General features: G+C 47.0%; 1 long non-coding RNA gene across 1 annotated transcript; it reads right to left on the bottom strand.

Annotated features, from left to right (window-relative positions):
• Nucleotides 1–15664: 15664 nt before the first annotated feature.
• On the bottom strand, nt 15665–16673 carry LOC123389721. Its single transcript, XR_006604368.1, has 2 exons — nt 16058–16673; nt 15665–15810 (listed from the first exon to the last, which is right to left on the bottom strand). It is a non-coding gene; the product is annotated as an uncharacterized LOC123389721 (long non-coding RNA).
• Nucleotides 16674–17422: the final 749 nt, after the last annotated feature.

The raw sequence follows: 17422 nt of genomic DNA, 5'->3' as shown, positions 1-17422 counted from the left end.
ATGACCCCCGCCCTTTTGTTTTTAACATTTTATCCATTTATGAGAGAGAGAGAGGACACAAGCAGGGCGATTAGGAGGCAGAGGAAGAAGCAGGCTCCCCACTGATGAAGGAGCCAGATGTGGGACTTGATTCCAGGACCCTGAGATCATGAACTGAGCTGAAGGCAAACACTTAACCACACTTAACCGACTGAGCCACCCAGGTGTCCTGATTTCTCACTTTTGATGTGAACTTTGGTCACCTGGTAGACACAGTGTCTGCCAGATTTCTCCACTGTAGAGTGCCTGATTTTTTTTTTAAATAAACATTTTATTTAAAGATTTTATTTATTTATTTAACAGACAGAGATCACAAGTAGGCAGAGAGAGAGGAGGAAGCAGGCTGCCCGCTGAGCAGAGAGCCCGATGCGGGCTCAATGCCAGGACTCTGGGATCATGACCTGAGCCGAAGGCAGCGGCTTTAACCCACTGAGCCACCCAGGCACCCATGCCTGATTTTTTTTTTTTTAAGAGTTTATTTATTTGTTTGACAGAGAGAGACACAGCAAGAGAAAGAGAGAGAGAACACAAGCAGGGGGAGAAGGGGAGGGAGAAGCAGGCTTTCCACTGAGCAGGGAGGCCGATGCAGGGCTGGATCCCAGGACCCCAGGATCATGACCTGAGCCAAAGGCAGAGGCCCAATGACTGAGCCATCCAGACGCCCTGAATGCCTGATTTTAATAGAAAGTTGCATTGATTTCCTCTTACTTTAGCCTCGTGGTTACAGATCTAATATTAGTCTTTATAGCATAGATCTATTCAAAAGAAGGCTAGTTTTTTTTTTTTTTAAGATTTATTTATTTATTTGACAGACAGAGATCACAATTAGGCAGAGAGGCAAGCAGAGAGAGAGAGGAGGAAGCAGGCTTCCCGCTGAGCAGAGAGCCCGATGCGGGGCTCGATCCCAGGACCCTGGGATCATGACCTGAGCTGAAGGCAGAGGCTTTAATCCACTGAGCCACCCAGGGGCCCCAAAAGAAGGCTAGTTTTAAAATACTTCATTTGGATTCATACTTCCAAAATTTTGGGGCCGGGGCACCTGGCTGGCTCAGTCAGAAGAACATGCCATTCTCGATTTTTTAACTTTTATTTACTCATTTATTTTTAGTAATCTCTATACCCAGCACAGGGCTGGAACTCACAACTCTGAGATCAAGAGTTGTATGCTCCGTGGACTGGCCAGCCAGGCCCCTCCGGATTCGCACTTTAAATAAAGACCTTTTCTTTTTTCAGATAGAAGACATTGAATTGCATTAAAAATATCACACTGAAGCAATCTGCACAGAGTTTTAAACAAATATTTAATATCCAGTGTGGGTGGGTATATAGAGAAACGGGCACGGTCCGGGGTGGGGGTGGAGATGGGGAGGACATTCAGCAATTCACCTCTGTAGTCTTGAAATAGGCTACCCTAACCCTTCCACTCTATGTTTAGAAAGTTATATGAAGAAAACAAATATGTATGCAAAGATTGGGGCAACAGAAAACCCAGCCTACCTCATTACAGTATTATTTGTAGGAACCAAACACTGAAAATAAGCTAAGTGCCCCAAATAGGAAATTAGTTTTAGAATTGAAGACACAACCCTACCGTCCATTGGCATCTGCTGTCAGAAGCGTTCTGTGGGTAACATCAACTATACTTCAGTTAAAAACAATATAAACAAAAAGAAGTGTTCTGTGGATAGAAACAGATCTTAGGAACCTCTTTGCACCTCAATTCCTCATCTTTTTTTTTTTTTTAAGATTTTATTTATTTATTTGACAGAGATCACAAGTAGGCAGAGAGGCAGGCAGAGAGAGAGGGAGGAAGCAGGCTCCCCGCTGAGCAGAAAGCCCAACTTGGGGCTTGATCCCAGGACCCCGGGATCATGACCTGAGCTGAAGGCAGAGGCTTTAACCCACTGAGCCACCCAAGCGCCCTGTTTTCACATTTTAAAAAAAGATTTTATTTATTTGAGAGAGAGAGGGAGAGAGAGAGATATCACAAGTAGGCAAGGAGGCAGGCAGAGAGAGAGGAGGAAGCAGGTTCCCCGCTGAGCAGAGAGCCCGATGCGGGGCTGGATCCCAGGACCCTGGGATCACGACCTGAGCTGAAGGCAGAGGCTTTAACCCACTGAGCCACCCAGGCGCTACTCATCTTTATTTTTTTTAAAGATTATTTATTTATTTGAAAGAGAGAGAAAGAACACAAGTGGGGAAGAGGAGCAGAGGGAGAGGGAGAAGCAGACCCCCTCAGGGAGCCCAATATGGGGCTCTATCCCAGGACTCCGGGATCATGACCTGAGTTGAAGGCAGAGGCTTGACCAACTGATCTACCCAGGTGCCCCTCAATTCCTCATCTTTAAAATGGGAATAAAAATACAAACTTCAGGGCATCTGGGTGGCTTAGTCGGTTAAGTCTCTGCCTTCAGCTCAGGTCATGGTTCCAGGGTCCTGGGATGGAGCCCTGCATGGGCTCAGTGCTCAGCGGGGAGCCTACTTGAGATTGCACTCTCTTGCTCTCAAATAAATAACAAATAAATCTTTTTTTTTTAAATATTTCATTTATTGGGGTGCCGGGGTAGCTCAGTGGGTTAAGCCTCTGCCTTCGGCTCTGGTCATGATCTCAGGGTCCTGGGATCGAGCCCCGCATCAGGCTCTCTGCTCAACGGGGAGCCTGCTTCCTCCCCTTTCTCTGCCGACTTGTGATCTCTGTCTGTCAAATAAATAAAGAAAATCTTTAAAAAAAAAAAAAAGATTTACTTTATTTATTTGACAGAGAGAGACAGCGAGAGCAGGAACACAAGCAGGGGGAGTGGGAGAGGGAGAAGCAGGAGAAGCAGGATTCCCGTGGAGCAGGGAGCCCGACGTGGGGCTCAATCCCAGGACCCCAGGTTCATGACCTGAGCCAAAGGCAGATGCTTCCCGGACTGAACTACCAAGGTGCCCCAACAAATCTTTAAATAAATACTAATCTCCTTGGGGAATTCTTGGGAGCAAATAAGTTAATACAAAGGCCTTACCGTAAATATTGAAACATGTGGAATCCTACGTGTGGCAGGGGGGCCATCTATGAAAAAGGTTAGTATTAATGTTAACTTGCTCTCGGGTGTAAGGAGATACCCGTCACTGTCCTCCTCTCATGTTAGGCAGGGCCATATGACCAGCTCTGGCCAACAGATTATGATCAGAAGTGATGTGTCACTTCCTATTTGAGGCAGCAGAAAGTCTCTGCAAGACTCTCCAGGCGTCATCTTCCCTTTTGTGGAGGTTGGGGTCCTGAGATGGAAGCCACCTGCATCCCTGAGTCACGGCACATCACCCGTGGAGGGCAGCAGCCCCAGATTGTTGCCAGGACCCAGAGCAGGCTACGCCTGAGTAAGACACAGATGTTTGTGGGGTTAGCTGAGATCTTTTTGTGGTTGTTGGGCACTGACAACAACATAACCTTTCCTGACTCTTAGAACACATCTGAATGCTTCCAGAAAGTATCCCAGACAATATGTTTAGATGAACTGGGCACCGCCTCTCACATCCTTCCTCCCACCACACGTCAGAAACACATGCTGCTGACAATGGTGCTGGTGCCTTCAGTTCTTAGAGGACTCCTCCAGCAGATACCACTGGGCTAAATTTTTTTTAATTGAGATAAGACTGGTGTTTGGCATCGAATGTTGTAATAGTTTCAGGGGCATGACATAGTAATTCAGTAAGTGTATATATTGTTAAATGATCCCCACAGTAAATGTAGTTAACACCCATCATCACATGTCATTACAATTTTTTCCCTTGTAAATAGAACTTTTAAAGGTTTACTCTTTTAGCCACTTTCAAGTGTACGATACAGTATTGACTATAGTCCCCATACTGTACAAGTGCTGTGGAGTCTTTTGTTTGTCTTTAAGATTCTATTTTTATTTCTTTTTAAAGATTTTATTTATTTGACAGAGATCACAAGTAGGCAGAGAGGCAGGCAGAAAGAGAGAGAGAGAGAGAGAGGAGGAAGCAGGCTCCCTGCTGAGCAGAGAGCCCAATGCGGGGCTCAATCCCAGGACCCTGGGATCATGACCTAAACTGAAGGCAGAGGCTTTAACCCACTGAGCCACCCATGCGCCCCAAGATTTTATTTTTAAGCAGCACCTGGGGGACTCAGTGCTTGAGCATCTGCCTTGGGCTCAGGTCATGATCCTGGGGTCCTGGGATTGAGCCCCACATCAGGAAGCCTGCTTCTCCCTCTCCCACTCCCCCTGCTTGTGTGTTTCCTCTCTTGTTGTCTGTGTCTCTGTCATTAGAAAATAACATCTTAAAAAAAAAAAAGATTTTATTTTTAGGTAATCTCTACACCCAAAGTGGGGTTCTAGTGCACAAACCTGAGGCCAAGAGTCGCAAGCTTTACCTGAGTGAGCCAGCCAGTCTCCCCAGTGCTGTGTTTTTTGTTTTTTGTTTTTTAAGATTTTTATTTATTTGACAGAGATCACAAGGAGGCAGAGAGAGAGGGGGAAGCAGTTTCCCCCACCGAGCAGAGAGCCCGATGTGGGGCTCGATCCCGGGATCATGACCTGAGCTGAAAGCAGGGGCTTAACCCATTGAGCCAGCCAGGTGCCCCCCCCCACTTTTTTTTAAGAAGGAAAGAAAATGTCCTTGTGAGGTGATTCTGACCTGCCAGGCCATCGTTAACATCCCCTCATTTAGGGAATCCCCTCATTTGGGAGCCGGAGAATCTGTAGGTTCCTTTGCACCTGTTCCTTGGGGTGGACAGCCTCTGAGGGGGTCCCCAAAGATCCACAACTCTCTCCGTATTCATGCCCTTGTGTAATTCCCTTTCCTATGGTGTGGGTTGGTTCCCTGATGGACCTCCAATGAACGGAATACCGCAGAAGTGATGGATGTCACATCCAGGAGTAGGTTATTAAAAACTGTCACTTCTGCTTAGGGCACCTTCTTGTTTTCTCTCTTCCTCTGCCCAAAGAGAAACCAGCTGCCAGGTTGCAAGCTGCCCCATGGAGACTTAATTAACATAATTATCATCCAAAGGGTTTCCTTTCCCAAAGGGGATTACAATAGATTCCCCTTGTAATCCCTCCTTCTGGTCTTTCCCAGGCCTCCCCTTCATCTCCAGCCACCTTTGGTCTGTTTTCTGTGCCTATAGATTTGTTTGCATTTTCCATAAAGGGAATGAATCATAAAGCATGAACTTTCTTTTTCTTTTCTTTCTTTCTTTCTTTCTTTCTTTCTATCTCGATTCTTCCACTCAGCATAATTATTTTGAGATCCATCCATACCGTATCATGTACCAAGAGTTCATCTCTTCTTATTGTTATACATCTGTCAGTTGCATGGATGCCCTGAGGTCTGTTTCTTCTTCCACCTATTGAGGGACCCTCCCATGGCTTTCAGTTTTTGCTTCTTGCAGACAGGGTGGATGTGAACTTGTATGTACGGTGTGGGCATAGGCTTTCTTTTCTCTTTGGTAAATACCTAGGTGAATGGTGAGGGGTCTTGTTTTTTTTTTTTTTTTAAGATTTTATTTATTCATTTGACAGAGAGAGAGAGATCACAAGTAGGCAGAGCAGCAGGCAGAGAGAGAGGAAGGGAAGCAGGTTCCCTGATGAGCAAGGAGCTCGATGCGGGGCTCGATTCCAGGACCCTGAGACCATGACCTGAGCCGAAGGCAGAGGCTTAACCAACTGAGCCACCCAGGTGCCCCAATGGTGGGGGTCTTATTGGAAGTGTCTGTTGAATTTTATTTTATTTTGTGACATTTATTTATTTATTTTTAAAGTGACCTGTGTGGGTAGAGATAACTTAAATCTCAAATTCATGACCCTCAGATCAAGAGTCGGATAGGTGTTGTACTGAGGGAGCCAGCCAGGGGCCCCTGTACGGTGAATTTTTGAAGGAACTCTTGACTTATTTTTCAAAGGGATGGATGGTACCATTTTACAATCCCACGAGCACTCTGTAGGATTTTTTTTTTTAAGATTTTATTTATTTATTTGACAGAGAGAGATCACAAGTAGGCAGAGAGGCAGGCAGAGAGAGAGAGAGGAGGAAGCAGGCTCCCTGCCGAGCAGAGAGCCCGATGCGGGACTCAATCCCAGGACCCCGAGATCATGACCTGAGCCGAAGGCAGCAGCTTAACCCACTGAGCCACCCAGGCGCCCCTAGGATGTTTTAATGACCCTGGCACTAACCCAGTAAATACCAGGAGACCCAGTGACTGTAACACCCTAACTCCCACCACCCCCATCTCCAAAAATGCTCTTTGGAATGGGACAATACCGCCACATTCGAGAACGGCAGGACCAGAGCATTTTTGTTCCCACGGTAGGAACCCCCATTGACAAAGGATGAAAGAAGCCTTGTGAACCCGTATTTCTGAACAGAGCTCATGGCCGCCTGAGGTAGAAGACGGTGGCAAGAGCAGGACGTAGCTGCTGCTGGCACATCTTGCCTTGACTTTGCGTTTTGTGGCTCTTTGGCTTCTTAAAAGACCAAACTGCTCGTTATTAGAGAACCAGGGTTTACACGTGGAGAATCGCCCCGTGGCCGCTGGAAGGTAGAGTCAGGATCCATATACTTTCTAGTCTTCACTGTAGATCTTTTTGTTGTTGTTTGGTCATTGACAATGGCATAACCTATCCTGACTATTATTAGTAGTATTATTTTTAAAGATTTTATTTATTTATTTGACAGAGACACAGCGAGAGAGGGAACACAAGCAGGGAGAGTGGGAGAGGGAGAAACAGGCTTCTCACCAAACAGGGAGCCCAGTGCGGGGCTTGATCCCAGGAGCCTGGCATCATGACATAAGCCAAAGGTGGATGCTTAATGACTGAGCCACCCAGGTGCCCCATCCTGACTATTGTAACACATCTGAATGCTTCCAGACAATAACCCAGACAATGTGTTTGGACGATGCAGGACACCGCCCCTCACATCCTCCATCCCACTGCATGTCCCAGAGCCTCTCAGAGCCTCCCTGGGGTAAAAATAAGTGGTGTTTGGTAATCCTGAGCTAAAAGGTGGTACTTAAGTCCAAAGTACACCTGAACTCAGCTAATTTGCTCTAATCACCTATACTAGCCAGAGATGCGTAGGTGGGACACACACACACACATACACACACACACACACATCATTATGATGCAACCACAACCACGCATTGCAATACAAAGCTACCAAACACTATTGTGGTTTCTAAAAACCTTCATCCCTGGCCCCCAATCAAACCGGACTGTGCATCAGAATCCCCGGGAGGGCTTGTTAGAGCCCAGACTGCCTGGCCCCACTCCGGAGATTCTGATGCCTGGGAATCTTCATTTCTAACAAGTTCCCAGTTGGCACGGCTGCTACTGGAGCCACTCTCTGAGACCCCCTTCCTTCTTAGAAGCCTTCGTTTGTCAATGTAATATCCAGCTAAGGCCGTGATCTTCAACCGGGGTGATTTGGCTCACCAGGGGACAAAATCCAGAGAAATTTTTTGTTGCCCTAACTGGGATAGTGGGCACTGCTGCTACTGGCATCTGGTGGGCAAAAGCCAGAGATCCTGCTCAACATCTTACAACACATGAGACAGCACCCCTACCCAAGAATGATTTGATCCAGAATATCTACAGTGCCAAGGCTAAAAAGCCTTCATCTGTCGAGGATTGCATAAATAAATTGGAAGATTATTATCATGAGGAGTAAATATTATGCATAGGAAGAATGCTCCTTAAACCTTTTTAAAACTTGGGCAACTGTTTGTGATATGTGAAAGGGTGGATAAAAGGACTTCATTGAACATATCAGTGGTTTGGTTCATTTTCTTCATACTGTACTGCTTCCTAGAATTTTCTTGTTTGTGTGGTTAGTGATGTATCATCTGTCCCCATTTACTGGGACAAGCTCCTGGTGTACTTTAGGAGGGGCAATAACTAGTTAGGATACGTGACTGGGGAAAACTGATGTCGTGTAAGTTAAATCAGTGATGTCCTGGTAGATTGCTAACAATAGACTCTCTGGAGGTGTGCCTGGGTGGCTCAGTCAGTTAACTGTCTGCCTTCGGCTCAGGTCATGATCTTGGGGTCCTGGGATTGACCCCTGCATCAGGCTTCCTGCTCAGCGGAGAGTCTGCTTGTCCTTCCCCCTCCATGGTCTCTCTTCCTCTCTCCCTCTCTCTCAAATCTTTAAAAACAAAAAACAAAAAAACTGACACTCTGAAACTGAAAAATCTCTCATTTGTAGGATATCCATGGTATAATCGTGCCCACTGTGGCTGATTTCAAGGTACCTCATGATGTCATCAGAGGAGGAGTTGGACAGATGGAAGCAACTGGCTTGCTAAACTTGCAGGAGCCAGCTCCAGCACACCACTGGAAATAATTATATTAATATGAAAGACTGGACAGAAAAATGCTAAAAGGCTAATGCCCTGGGATCATGCATATATTAGAAACCAAGAAGCTCCAGCCTGCCTGGAAATGAATTTGAGGGCATGATTCCTGGGCTGGGGTTATGTCCTTCAAGGAGGAATAGAACAACTGAGGCATTAATATGACTCCACTCCCAATTTCTGGTTTCAACCCAAACTCTAAATTTATGATTTAGACATTCAGTTGACCTGATCTTATGAAAATTGTGGTGGGCATTGGGGGTGGGGAGGCCCCATGTGATACAGGTGAAATTTGGGTGAAGTAGAAAAGCATGGGGGCCAGGAGACTAGTATGGGCTGGCTGGTCAAGGAGAGCTGCTCAGAGGAAGTAGCATGTGAACAGAGATCTGAATGACAAAAAGGTGCCCAACAGAGACTGGGACTGTATTGTGAGAAGAGCCAGCAAGTGCCTTCCCGCTTAAGATGCAATCTGTGCCCCAGGAGCACCAGCATCATTGGGAGCTTGTTAGAAATGCACCCACTCAGGACCCATCCCAGCCACACAGAAACAGACTTCTGCATTTGAGCGAGATCAACCGGGATTTGCGTGAGGCACGCAGAGCTGTGGACTGAATTCTAGAGCCTGAATTACTGTTTCAGGATGCTGGCTATGGCCAGACACTGGGACTCTGTGGTGTGGACATCTTGCCCAGTGGGAAGCTGGTTCTCTCTTGACACCCATCTTGGCAAAATGGACCTGAGACTTTTTTTTCTTCAGAGCTGTGCCATCTTAAAACAGATTTTGGGAAAATCAAGGAATCACCTAGCAGCCAGAAACCGGAGGCCTGGGAAACTCTGTCATGGGGCTCTTTTCATGGTGACATCACCGCAGTGCTGGAGCGTGCCTCCAGCCCCAGCCCTGGGCACTACCTGCCAAGCTGTGGCAAGTTGGGAAGGCCATGGGCAGTCTTTCTGAAAATACCTTTAACTGCCTTCGATTCACCCTTCAGATAGCAGTTAAGAGACATCATTCATTTTTTTTTTTTAAGATTTTATTTATTTATTCGACAGAGAGAGATCACAATTAGGCAGAGAGAGGAGGAAGCAGGCTCCCCACCAAGGAGAGAGCCCCATGTGGGGCTCGATCCCAGAACCTTGGGATCATGACCTGAGCCAAAGGCAGAGGCTTTAACCCTCTGAGCCCCCCAGGCGCCCCAAGAGAGATCATTCTGAACCCACTATTTTATAACTGGAAGCAAACTCTAACTTTGGTTTCAGACTGAGCACCAGCCATGCAAGGAACACACTGTTGTAATAGGGAAATGTTACATAAAAAGTGGGTAAGAGCAAAGATAAAGCACAAACAGCAATCTCAAAACTCCCCAAACTACAGAATATTATCTTTATTTGGCACCGTCCAGATTACATGAGCTTTATGTACTATAATGAGTAATGAATTATGTTTCACTGTTGGTGCGGAAATGTGAGCACAGACGCTTATATGAACTAGCTTACCAAAAAAGAAAAAAAAAAGTTTAGAGGTAGTCTGAGGACACCCACAAGTTCATCAGACTTCCTCCTTTTTGCTCCACCATTCTCTGCATATGGCTTCCTTAAGGTTACCCCATTGGTCAAAGATGGCTGCCGCAGCCCAGCCTATCTCGTTTGAATTCCAAGCCCCAGGAAGGAGGAAGTAGGGAGAGGAAGAGACCAAGCTAAGTCACTTCCTTTTAAATAGCTTTCCTGGAAGCCCCACCCTATGACTCCCTGTTATTATTTCATCATCCTCCCTTCGTCGCAAAGGAGGCTGGGAAATGTAGTCCTTGAGCTGGGCACACTGCCCACTGGACTACAATTTAGGCTCTGTTAGCAAAAAATACCTGTGGAATGGATATTGGGAAGGGAGCTAGCCGGCCGTGTTATGTTTATACGATCCCATTCTATGTTCAGTTTGAAGAGACCCTTTGGAGAATCCACTATTTCCTGCACGAGGTCTGAAAGTCTTGGACACTTTTTCCGTGTCACAGACAACAGACCAGCAGTATTTCCTATTGCTTTTTTTAAGAGGCATAGCATTTGCTTGTCTGAGATAAACTGCATTTCATAGCAAGGCAAGAAGAACATATAAGGCTTCCAGTTTTTGTTAAGAATCTTTTTCAAAACTCAACTTTGTTTTCTAGGTTTGTATTGAAAACAAAGAGTTTAGGGGAGAAACGCCTCCCTTCAATTTACCGAATGAGGTAAGCTGTGAGCAGATTTGATCATGAGCTTGCCTTTTTGTGCCCCAGGAAAGCTATGAAAAAAGGATCAGATACATGTGTCCCACTCTCCTTCGTCCACCTCCCTGAAGAGGCGGAAGGTTGTTGCTGGGCATGCGGACTGTGGTGGGTCCGCCCTCAACCGCACAAGCCAGGCCACCTTTAGCGTCTAGATCTCCTCGGACGAAGAATCTCATCCTCCGTGGGGAGCTGAATGCAGCATGGGGGGTGTATTTAGTATGTCAACATTGTCCCAAACAGGAACAGGGTATATATTAAAACACACAGAAACACTGCTCTTGTATAAAGGTATATGCTGTTAAGTGTTAAATAAAAGGCGTTTGATTTTATCTTATTTTGATTGGCCCTTTGTGCTCACAGTGTTATTTCAATTTTCTCATGTCATTTGACTCATGTCCTTGAGCCTAACTTTGACCTTTTCTGGCAGCAATTAATCTACGAGTCCACTTAATAGTGCTTACTGTGATGAATGCATGCATTATATAACTTTAATGAGAAGCTGATGGTATCATGCATTCTCTTGACGTTTATGCTCAGTAGTCCGGTGGGAGAGGCAAAAGATGGGCTGCATTTCAGTTTTGAGTCAATCATGTTAACAGATAATCTCGGAGTGTAGAAAGCCTTCCTAAGCCTGATGCAAAACTCAGAAGCTAGAAAGTCAAAGATTTAACAATTTTAAAAATTTCCAGGGCGAGAAAGATGAAAAAGGATAAACAAAATAAAAAAACCAATGACAGCCTGGGAAACTGGACCGATCAAAGTACAACCATAAGGAGATACCGATTTTTTGCTTATTTGATCAGCAAAGTGCAGAGGGTTTTTTTTTTTTTTAATACTATTAACAAGATGGGAAAAACAATGCATTTATGTATTTCTTGGAGACAGTGACAATTACTCTGCCTTCTGAAGGACATTTTTGAAGTCTTTCATAAAATATTTAATTCTTTTACCTTTTGACTGCAAAATACTATTTCTGGGGGTACACATTTGCAAGGATATTCAGTACAGCACATTTATACAAGGATGGTGATTACAGCATTATTTATAATCGCCAAAGACTGGTCACACCCTACATGTCCATCCATAGGGAATCTTAAATACTTAATCAAGGCAATGAAATATTTCACAGTATTTTAAAAGAATTTATGTACTGACATGGAACAATGTTCAAATTATGTTAAGAGAAAAAAATTTTTTAAGATTTTATTTATTTATTTGACAAATGGAGATCACAGGTAGGCAGAGAAGCAGGCAGAGAGAGAGGAGGAAGCAGGCTCCCCGCTGAGCAGAGAGCCTGATATGGGGCTCGGTCCCAGAACTCCATCCCAGGACTCATCCTAGGACTCTGGGATCATGACCTGAGCCAAAGGCAGAGGCTTTAACCCACTGAGCCACCCAGGCGCCACAAGAGAAAAATGTTTTGATAGTACTCTTAAAACGATCACCTTTTTTCCCTTAAAGACAGACACACACATATATAGTTACACATAAACGTGGACATCATTTCCAAAGGTTACAGATTATTTCTGGAGTTCGGAATTGAGGAGGTGGAATGACTTCCCATTTTTACTTTCTGTTCTGTGTAATTGGAATTGTTCATTTGAAACATGGAGTACTTCCGTGGTACTAATAATAACAGGACCAGTGAATACAGAATCCAGTGCCTTTACCAAGTGATTCTATGTCATGGAATGCATACGAAAGAAGTTACTGAAGGAAGGCAAAGATGAATGTATGGGAACGCTGAGTACATATTGCTGTAGTCCTAAGTTCCTGAACACAGCCAAATGCTCTTTCGTGGTGAACTGATAAATACATTATCATGGACCTCCACCATGGGGTACAATGTGACTGCTAATGAGGAAAGAGCCAACTCTACTTGACCTTTGAGCAACATCGGTTTGAACTGTGTGGGTCCACTTATATGTGGATTTTTTCAATAGCTACAGTACTATAAAAGTATTCTTAGTTATGATTTTCTTAATCACATTTTCTTTCCTCTAGCTTACTTTATTGTAAGAGTAGTAGATAGATAGTATATACAACATACACGATCTGTGTTAATCAACTGTATATTATGGATAAGGCTTCCAGTCATTAGGAGACTATTAGCAGTAAGTTTTGGGGGTGTCAAAAGTCACACATGGTGGGGGCCTGGGTGGCTCAGTCATTAAACGCTTGCCTTTGGCTCAGGTCATGATCCTAGGGCCCTGGGATTGAGCTCTGCACAGGGCTCCCTGCTCAGCAGGAAGCCTGCTTCTCCCTCTTCCACTCCCCCTGCTTGTGTTCCCTCTCTCCATCTCTGTCAAATCAATAAATAAAAATCTTAAAAAAAAAAAAAAGTCACCTATGGATTTTCAACTGTGCATAGAGTCATACGCTTAATCCCTGCATCATTCAAGGGGTCACCTGTGCCTTGTTGAAATAGAAAAGATGTCCAAGATCTATTGTAAAATTGAAAATAAAAGCTCAGTTTCCTAACATGCTCTGTAATACATCTTTTATGTTAAAGAGCGTTTATGTGGGGCGCCTGGGTGGCTCTGTCGGTTGGGCGTCCAGCTGTTGATTTCAGCTGGGGTTATGATCTCGGGGTTCTGGGATTCGCCTGTATTGGGCTCTGCACTCAGTGGAGAGTGTGCTTGAGGATTCGCTCTTTCCCTCTCCCTCTGCTCCTCCCTCTGCAGGCGTACACTGTCTCTCTCTGTCTCTCTCTCTCAAATCTTTAACAACAGCAAAAAAGTATTTACATATACATATTTAAAGGTCTGGAAGGATGTTAAAAATGAAAGGACAGGGGTGCCTGGCCTGCCTCAGGCAGCTGAGCATGTGCCTCTTGAGCTTGGGTTTGTGAGTTCCAGACCCACATTGGGTGTGGAGCCTATTTAAAAAAAAAAAAGAAAAGAAAAGAAAAGAAAAAAAGTATACACCAACCCACATTTTCTCAAGTCACCAAAAGCTAATTACTTCAAATGGATGTGAAGTTTCCAGAGTTTAGCTGAGAGATGTCATATGCATTGTGGCTCGTCCAGACCTCCTAATTCCAAGGTTGGAGGCTAATGTAGGAGCACTTTCTCAGGCCCCTAGAGTGCTAGTTTTTATTGAATAATTTTGTGGACTGGTATGGCACTCAGTCCTTTTCTCATTTATTCACACTTAATCCTGAAAGCAAACCTAAGGAGTTTCTATTACCAACTCCATTTATGATGCTCAGAGTCTTAGTGATTTGCCCAAGGTCACTCAGATAGGAAGTACTTATTAAATTTAGAAAGCCAAACAAGGCAGTACTCTCTCATAGAGAGAAAGAAAGAAAATGCAAACCAGATTATTTGGGTTCTTTTTTTTTTTTTTTGGATGCAAAAATGTTGGTTTTATTATAGGATGGGGACAGGACCCATGAGCAGAAAGAGCAGGCTACTCCTGGTTCTTTTTTCCTTTTTTTTTTTTTTTTAAAAGATTGTATTTATTTATTTGACAGAGAGAGAAATCACAAGCAGGCAGAGAGAGACGGGGAAGCAGGCTCCACGCTGAGCAGAGAGCCTGATGCCAGGCTCGATCCCAGGATCCTGAGATCATGACCTGAGCCGAAGGCAGAGGCTTAACTCACTGAGCCACCCGGGCACTCCCTATTCCTGTTTTTTTTTTTTTTTTTTAAAGATTTTATTTATTTATTTGACAGACAGAAATCACAAGTAGACAGAGAGGCAGGCAGAGAGAGAGGAGAAGCAGGCTCCCCGCCAAGCAGAGAGCCCAATGTGGGGCTCGATCCCAGCAGCCTGGTATCATGACCTGAGCCGAAGGCAGAGCCTTTAACCCACTGAGCCATGCAGGCACCCCTCTATTCCTGGTTCTTTAAGTCTTTTCCACCTCCGTGCCTTTGAATCCATGCGTCCCTCTGCTCTGAGGGGCCTCTCCCTTTCAGGAAACTTGTCTATGCTTCATGGCCTAGCAAAAATGCTTTCTACCCCAGGAGGTCCTCTGTGATTCCCACCAGTGGGAAGTACCCTTTTATACCCCTTACACATCTTACTTTCTGTCCTCATGGCATTTGGCACAGGCTGCTTTTCACAGTGGCTACTGATAAACCTCATCCTTCAGCTGTTGGAGCCTGACCATGAGCACCCACCAGGTACTGATGTCTAATAGTGTTGCTTAGGTTTTATAAAGGGCAGTTTAGAATGAAACTGACCTGTAGACTGGTGTCCAGAGTCATCTCTGTGTGTGTGTGCGTTTCTCGGGGTAGGGGAGAGGGGGAGAGAAAGCGAGAAGGAGGAAGAAGGAGAGAGACTCATTTAAGACCATGGCAGTTCTCAGAAAAATCTCTATGAAAATGCACTCAGATTAAACTTTTTTTTCCATAAAAGTGACAGATTTTCAGATGTTTTTCTATTGTAATCATTATTGAAAAAACTTTTTTTGAAAAAGATTTTTAGATTTTACAGATTTATTTATTTGAGAGAGAGAGAGCGCACAAGCAGAGCAGAGGAGCAGAGGGAGAGAGAGAGAAGCAGGCTCCCCGCTGAGCAGGGAGCCCAATGCAGGCTGATCCCAGGCCCTGGAGATCACAGGCTGAGCAACATGCAGACACTTAATGGATTAAGCCATCCACACACTCCTGAAAAAAATATTTCTTTTCATATTATAGAGTCAACAGATTGTGTTTTTGTAGTGCTTTTACAAAATCGGTAAACCCTAGGCTGTGTGCCTCTGATACTGGATGGACAAAGTGCACAGCCCGCAGCTCCCATTCTGGTTGGCTGAAGAACTGGGGGTTCCCCCATAACTCCTACTATTGCCTGGCATGTCTTTTCTGGGTTGGCCTCTAACACCATTTCTTCCTACATCCTATTTACCAATCTTTTTAAGATTCAGCCAGGAACAAGACTGCCAAGATTCTGCCGTCTGATAAGTTACTTTTTAGTGACAAGAGAGTTATAAGTAAACACATCAATAGTAGGGTCATTTCAGGTAGTGATTCAGGGTATGAAAAAATAAAGCCAGGCAACAGGAGTGTGGAATGCTCTACTTTAATAAAGCTGGTATGACAAGGGCTTATAGGCCATTTGAGCAGAGCCTTGAGAATTGAGGGGAAAGGTTCTAGAGGGAGAGTGTGTACCGTGAGAGCAAGGGCCTTGAGGCAGAGAAGAGCTTGGTGTCCTGGGGAAACAGAAAGAAGGCCAGTGTTACTGGGCAGCACGAGCCAAGCAAAAGATGGCGTGAGATGAACACGGAGGAGGTGGGCCCAGGTCCCACAGGGACTCGTAGGCCTTAACGAGGAAGTCACATTTAAGTCCAGAAGTGATAGCTTTAAAGCCACCTTACTTTGCAGGAGCTCCCTGTGGTAGCTCCTGCGAGGTGGTACCCCGGCCAGCTTCTGCAGGCCCTGGGTGGCTCCTGCTCTCACCTCCAGCAGCTGGAGGGCCGGTTTCGCCTCTGTGCGGTCATCACTCGTTTGCGTGGTGGCTTCTTCCGGGGGCCCCCAGAGCCGGAGGGGTGACGGGGCCACCGCGCGGCACGGGTTAACGGGAGTGCGGGCAGTCCACCCCGCATGGCCACGCGGGTTCCGGCTGGGGGAGGCGGGGGCTGGCGCGTGATGCAGACGGGCACACGTGGCCCCGGGGTGTGCTCCTCCGGACAGCTTGGGGGTCGCTACCCTAGCCGGGGCGTCCCGTCCGCTTGGCTGGCGGCCTCTGGATCGGGCGGATGGCCGCGTCACGGGACGCACTCTCCGAAGGGCAGCGGGCCGCAGGAAGCGCCGCTAGCCTCTCCACTTGAAAGTTTTCCTTGGGGCTCGGAAGCCCAACTTGCCCATCCGAGAAATGGGACTCAAAAGATAATCTGCCAACTTGGACGTTTTATTCTTTCTCTACGCCCCTAGCCGTTTTGGAGCCCAAGGAGCTGGGGCAAGCGGACTGCCACCCCAGACACCAGGGCGCGGTGGCCCGACTTAATTCTGGGGCCCCTGTTGCCGGGAAGCGCCTGAAAAGACCCCGCGGGGCGCGGTCGCTGGGCCGGGTCACGTGACTGTCACTGGCCGCCCGCCGGGCGGGGGGGGGAAAGCAACCACTGCGCATGCGTACCTTTTATCTTTATCTTTTATTTTTTTTTCCCCCTTTGGTTGGCTTGGACGCAACCACTGTCAGCTCCTCCCCCTCCTTTTCCATCCTTCCTGACACAGGCTCCCTTCCCCCCGCCCATTGGTTACGTCAGGCAGACAGGACGGTAAGCCAATCACAGTGCTGTGTTCAGAGGCCGGCACGCGGAACCGGTCGGATCCGACCAATGAGGGCGCTCGGAGCGGGCGCGCCCCAACCGGGCAGGGGAGCCGAGGCCGAGTGGGCGGTGCTTCCCCAGTCAGCATGTGGGCGGGGGAGGGCGGGGACCAGCAGCCGCAGAGGCGTCGACGGCGGCGGCGACGACGACGTTCCTCAGTCTTCGGGGTGGGCTCGGCGGCGCAGGCCGAGCTTTGCGGAGGCCTCGGCGGTCAGCGGCGGCGGCCCTAGGGGGGCCGCGGCGCCATGGGTGGGCGGTAGACAGGCTCAGGCCGGCAAGGCGAGGGGCGGCGGCGGTCGTCCGGGCCGCGGCGACCTTCGGCGGGGCCCGGGGGTGGGGAGGCCCGGGCGGGGGTCGTCCCGGACAGCGCGGGGCCGCGGGGCGGGTTTCGCAAGCCGTCGGGGTGCAAGAGGCCTGGGCCGCCTCGAGGAGCCGCCGCCGGCCGCTGGGCCCCGCCGCCGGGCCGCTCGACGACGACGCTCCCGCGGGGGCCCCG

The sequence above is a fragment of the Mustela putorius genome, unplaced genomic scaffold (assembly GCF_011764305.1).
Source record: "Mustela putorius furo isolate JIRA1106 unplaced genomic scaffold, ASM1176430v1.1 tig00004007_pilon_pilon_pilon, whole genome shotgun sequence".
NCBI classification, from domain to species: Eukaryota; Metazoa; Chordata; class Mammalia; order Carnivora; family Mustelidae; genus Mustela; species Mustela putorius.
This window is presented reverse-complemented; position numbering and strand designations above follow the sequence as displayed.